This window comes from Eptesicus fuscus, chromosome 6 (genome assembly GCF_027574615.1).
Source record: "Eptesicus fuscus isolate TK198812 chromosome 6, DD_ASM_mEF_20220401, whole genome shotgun sequence".
In the NCBI taxonomy this organism is placed as follows: Eukaryota; Metazoa; Chordata; class Mammalia; order Chiroptera; family Vespertilionidae; genus Eptesicus; species Eptesicus fuscus.
Genome location: NC_072478.1, coordinates 79,720,184 through 79,726,183, shown reverse-complemented (window position 1 = coordinate 79,726,183; position 6,000 = coordinate 79,720,184). Strand labels below are relative to the sequence as shown.

At 41.6% G+C, this 6,000-nt stretch overlaps 1 pseudogene; it reads left to right on the top strand.

The window, feature by feature from the left end:
- The first annotated feature begins 609 nt into the window (after nt 1-609).
- LOC103289861 (zinc finger HIT domain-containing protein 3-like) lies at nt 610-1,086 on the top strand (annotated as a pseudogene).
- The last annotated feature ends 4,914 nt before the right edge of the window (nt 1,087-6,000 follow it).

Sequence of the window (6,000 nt, the reverse complement as noted above, 5' to 3'; positions counted from 1 at the left end):
CAGTTGACTGAATACTGAAGCAGATATGGGAATCTGTCTGTCTTTTATTAAGCTAGGCATTAAAAATTCTACTCTTTTTATTAATGTTTTTGCTTTGAAAATATTTTTTTCATAAAAATGTTGCTTATGTTCACATTTATGAAATGAACTTGCAGATTTTTTTAAATTCCTGTTTTAATTTATAATACAGTAAATATCGATAAAGCCCAGATACATAAACAAGAGCTCTTTGATTCTTAAATAAAAGCTCTTTGAGTCTTTAATAAGTTTTAAGAGTGATTAGGGGTTCTGAGACCAAAAAAGTCGCAGAACTGCTCAGCCGGTGTGATTCAGTGGTTGAGCATCAACCTATGAACCAGAAGGTCATGGTTCGATTCCCAGTCCGGGCACCAGGTTGCGGGCTCGATCCCCAATGGGGGGTGTGCAAGAAGCAGCCCATCAATGGTTCTCTCTCATCATTGATGTATCTAGCTGGCTTTCCCCTCCCTTCTTCTTTGAAATCAATTTTAAAAAAATTTTTTAAGAGAAAGACTTGGAAAGGGCATGTGAGAGTAAGGGACCTTCCCAACCGTTAAGGAGTTAATTTATAAACCATGAAGTTAGAGCGCGCAGCGGGAGTGGGAGACCATGGCGTGGCTCAGTGGGAGCACCCTCCTCTGTGTGATCTGCTTGGAGAAGCCCAAATACCACTGCACCGCCTGGCCTGCCAAGCGCTCTACTGCTCTGTGACCTGTTTCCGGAAGCACAGAGCAGTGCATGCCGAAACTGTCTTGGATTTATAATATCAGCTTTTACTGCAAAAACTATAAAGCCCGAGGAAAACAAAGATGATGATGATTCTGTAGCTGATTTTCTTAATAGTGATGAGGAAGAGGACAGTTTCTTTGCAGAATTCAAAGAATTTAGGGGAGTCTGCATCATTAAGAAGCTTTCTGCTCAACCCACACCTTAGACAGCTGATGGTCAGCCTTGATCAGGGGATGACAAGGGCAAGCTCATGAGAGCTGCATGCAGGAACCCTTGTTTGTGGAATTTGCCAGCTGCTGTTTAAGGACCGTGGAACCATCCCAGAATAAGGACCCTTAAAATGGATTATGGTGCTGTTTGCGCCTTCTCCCAGGAGACCAGCTAATGTGGGGCCCAAAGCAAGAGCAGTGATTTCCAGGAGGAAGACTTGCTGATGTAGGGTAGGTCACTCCGATCTTCACCTCCATTTCAGTGGGCTTAGGTGTCAGGCAGATGGGGGCGCTCAGGTAGCACACATTCAAAGTTATTTAAGTTATTTAACTTTAGTACAGTTAAGGTAGATATTGTAAGATAATTTATCAAGTTTCACACTTGTTTGAGTGAAAACTTGCTCAATATTACTAAATAAAATCAAGATGTGGTTTTGTGTGGAGGAGGAGGAGGAGGAGGAGTTGTTATATGGTAAGGACAAGCTGTCAGAGGCCACAGAAGTTCCACTCCACAGTCCAGCAGAGGAGTCACGGCCATCCCCTAAAACAGCAGTACTCATATTCCCTTCCTCCTGCTCTGGCCCATTTCTTAAAATGACCTAAATGCCTTAATAACCTTTAAGAACCAACAATTCTTCTAGGCCACAAAACCACATGGTTAACTAGAAAAGGCCAACATGGAAAGAAATCAAGCTTAAAGAGAAAAGATGTATGTACTTTTCCACATACCTCCCCTTCTACCTCCACCTCCACCTACCCTCTTCCTTTGCCTCCTACCATCCATCCCCTCTCCCTAACTTGAGGCCCTGGCCTTCTTAGGCTATTACTGATTCATTAGGGATATGGTCACTGGCATGGAGAATTTTCAGGAATGATTTCAGTCTCCTCTATGACATTTACTGGCTGTGTGATTGAGCAGGTAACTCTCCTTTGGAACCTACTTTCTGTGTCTTAGAGATGAGGTGATCTTCCAGCTCTGTGAGCCTATGGTTATTAATAAACAGGAAATATTTTCATATTGGAGCTAAGATCTGAAATTAACATATTATCATTGGGAAGAGCAGAGGACCAAGAGAGGGAACAACTGTATCACTGTACAGTATCCCCTTTGGACATGGATATATTCATGGGAGGTGAACAAACACAGGTTCTGAAAACAACCCGGAGAAATCTCCCAAGGCCATGGTTCTTCCCTTGGGTTCACTTAGCTGGTTGGTTCCTGGAGTTGGTATTAGAAAATTACCCAGTTCTTGCCCAGCAGTGGTAATTCCTTTGGTCTTGAAGGCCCTAGAGATTTTCAACCTCTTTGCTGTGCCCTGCTAATTAGATAGCAGGCTCTGCCCCCTACCTTTAAAAAAATTTTTTAACAGCTTTAATGAAACATAATTCACATGCCGCACAATTCAAAGCATGCAGTTCAGTGGCTTTTGTTACGTTTGTGTTGGTTTACAGAGTTATATAACTATCACATCTATTTTATTTTTTTTTTTATTTTTTTTTTTAAATATATTTTATTGATTTTTTACAGAGAGGAAGGGAGAGGGATAGAAAGCTAGAAACATCGATGAGAGAGAAACATCGACCAGCTGCCTCCTGCACATCCCCCACCGGGGATGTGCCCGCAACCAAGGTACATGCCCTTGACCGGAATCGAACCTGGGACCTTTCAGTCCGCAGACCGACGCTCTATCCACTGAGCCAAACCGGTTTCGGCACTATCACATCTATTTTAGAACATTTTCATCACTCCTAAAAAGATCCTCTACCCCTTAGCTATTACCTTTCAATCCCCCAGTTCCCCAAACCTAGGCAACCACTAGTCTACTTTCTGTCTTTATAGATTTGCCTATTCTGGGTATTTCATATAAGTGGAATTATATAACACTAGAGGCCCGGTGCATGAAATTCGTGAATGGGAGGAGGGGTCCCTCCACCCGACCTGCACCCTCTCCAGGGGGACCCCTCAGGACTGCTGGCTCCTAACCGCTAAACTGCCTGCCAGCCTGATCCCCCTAACTGCTCTCCCCTGCCGACCTGATCCCCCTAACTGCTTTCCCCTGCTGGCCTGATCCCCCTAACTGCTCTCCCCTGCCTGCCTGATTGCCTCTAACCGCCTCTGCCTCAGCCCCGCCACCATGGCTTTGTCCGGAAGGACGTCCAGAAGGTCGTCCAGAAGATGTTCAGTCTAATTAGCATATTACCCTTTTATTAGTATAGATGTGGTCCTTTGTGACTAGCTTCTTTTGCTTAGAATGATATATTCAAGGTTCACCCATATTGTAGCATGAATCAGTGTTTCATTCCATTTTGTGGCAGAAAAATATTTCACTGTATGGATATAATACATTTTTTTATTCATCAATTTGAGTTATTGGGTTATTTGGATTGCTTCCACCTTTTGACTATTGTGAATAATGCCTCTATGAACATTGGTGTACAAGTATCTGTTTGAGTCCCTGCTTTCAATTCTTTTGGCCATGTACCTAGAAGTGGAATTACTGCATCATACGGTAGTTCTATGTTTAACTTTTGGAGGAACACAAACTGTTTTCCAGTGCTGCTGCACCATTTTACATTCCCATCAATGATGTATGATGGTTCCAATTTCTCCACATCCTCACCAATACTTATTATTCGTAGCCATCCTGGTGGGTGTGAATGGTATCTCATTGTGGTTTTGATTTGCATTTCCCTGATGGCTAATGATGTTGAGCATCTCTTCATGTGCTCATTGTCTATATATATGTATTCAGATCAATATTTATTTAATGTCCGTTTTTAAATTGGGTTGTATTTTTATTGAGTTGTAAGCGTTCTTTATATATTCTAGATACAAGATCCTTATCAGATATATTACTGAAAATATTTTCTCCCATTTTGTAGGTTGTCTTTTCACTTTCTATATAGTGTCATTTAGAGCACAGAAGTTTTGACAATGTCCAATTTATTTTTTTATTTTGTTGCGTGTGCTTTTGGCATATAAGAAACCATTGTCAAATCCGAGGTCATGAAAACTTATACCTATGTTTTCTTCCAAGAAGTGGATTAGCCCTTACATTTGAATTAATTTTTGCATATGATATGAGGTAGGGGTCCAGCTTCATTCTTTTGCATGTAAATATCTAGTTTTCCAAACACCATTTGTTGAAAAGACTATTCTTTCACCATTAAATTGTCATCAAAAGCCCTGACCGGTTTGGCTCAGTGGATAGAGCGTCGGCCTGCGGACTCAGGGGTCCCGGGTTCGATTCCGGTCAAAGGCATGTACCTTGGTTGCAGGCACATCCCTGGTGGGGGGTGTGCAGGAGGCAGCTGATTGATGTTTCTCTCTCATCAATATTTCTGGCTCTCTATCCCTCTCCCTTCCTCTCTGTAAAAAACCAATAAAATATATTTTAAAAATAAATAAATAAATAAATAAATAATTGTCATAAAAAATTAATTGACCTCCCTAGTTGTTTTGGCTCAGTGGATAGAGCATCAGCCTGCGGGCTGAAGGGTTTGTTTCTGGACTGTCAATTCTATAGGTATTTCATTTTGCCATTACCACAGTCTTGATTACTGTAGCTTTGTAAATAAGAAACTGTGAGTATTCCAAATTGGTTCCTTACTTTCAAGATTGTTTTGACTATTCTGGGTTGGCCTCTACTGTTCTAACCCCAGGGGACAAGGCCTCACCCACATTGTGTCTTCCAAGGTATTCATTATGGTAGCCTACAACCCTAATCCTCATCCTCTCCAACCTCATCTTGCAATATTCTCTCCTTTCTCCTCCACTCTATCTACATGGGCCTCCTTTCTGTTTCTTAAACATTGTGAAATCCTTCCTGCCTGAGAGCCTTTGAACCGATATTCACTTTGCCAAAACTGCTTCCACTCCACTTCCTCTTCCCTATTCCTATGACTAACTTCTTTTTGTCATTCAGGTCTCTGCTTATGTATTATCTTTTCAGAAAAGCTTTCACTAACCCCCAATCTAAAGTAGTTACTCACCAAACCCTCCCTCTTTATCACATTAGCCGATATTATTACTCTACTAGAGGCCCGATGCATGAAAATTTGTGCAAGAGTAGGCCTTCCTTCCACCAGCTGCTGGCACCAGCTTCCCTCTGGCACGTGGGACCCGGGCTTCGCTCCAGCCCCGGCTTTGTCCAGAAGGACATCTGGTCTAATTAGCATATTACCCTTTTATTATTATAGCTATTATTATTATATCACTGTCTGAAATTATTTTGTGTATATATTGTTATATTTATTTATTTTCTGTACCCCCTCTTAGAATGGAAACTCCAGGAAATCAGAGATTTTGTCTCACTTGACGCTGAATTCCTCCACATAGAACACTGCCTTGCATATAATAGATATTTAATATGTATTTAATGAATGAATGAATCAATAAATCAATCAAATATTTGTTCAAGCCCTGGACAGCCCCTATAGGAGGGATTCAGCACCAAGAAGAGAGGTAAGGCGCAGTGAATTAGCCCTCACACCAGGATTACTTTCCTTGTACTCACCTTCTCCTATTTTGCACCAGTCAGCAATTCCTCCCTCCTTTTCTTCATAAGTTTCCCCAAAACCCTCCTAGCATCTGTCAACATTTGAGAAGTAGATGAAGGCACATTCCTGCCTCCTTCAATCTGTGCTCTGGATTGCTCTTGGGAAAAATGACCAAAGATGTCTCTGACCATAGGATATATTCACAAGGCCCATTTGCAAATACAAAAATCTACAGGCTGGAAAACATGAGGCACTGGATAAGAGGGCTGAAGAACACAGAACTAAGAAGCCAAGAATCCGGAATCTCAGACAAAGAGCCTAAGAATTCATATTATAACAACCTTTGATTCTAATGCCCACAAAAGTTTGAGAACCATTGTCCAACAGCTACAGACTAGACAGGAGAGGCTAGGTTACTGATGGAGAGATTTTCGATGGGTTTGGGAGGCTCTAATAACCCTCTGTACAGCCCTGAGTCTTTTAATTAAAGATCTTAAAGAATCTTACAGGCATCAATTAACTCTAGCAGTACCCTAGAATCTAG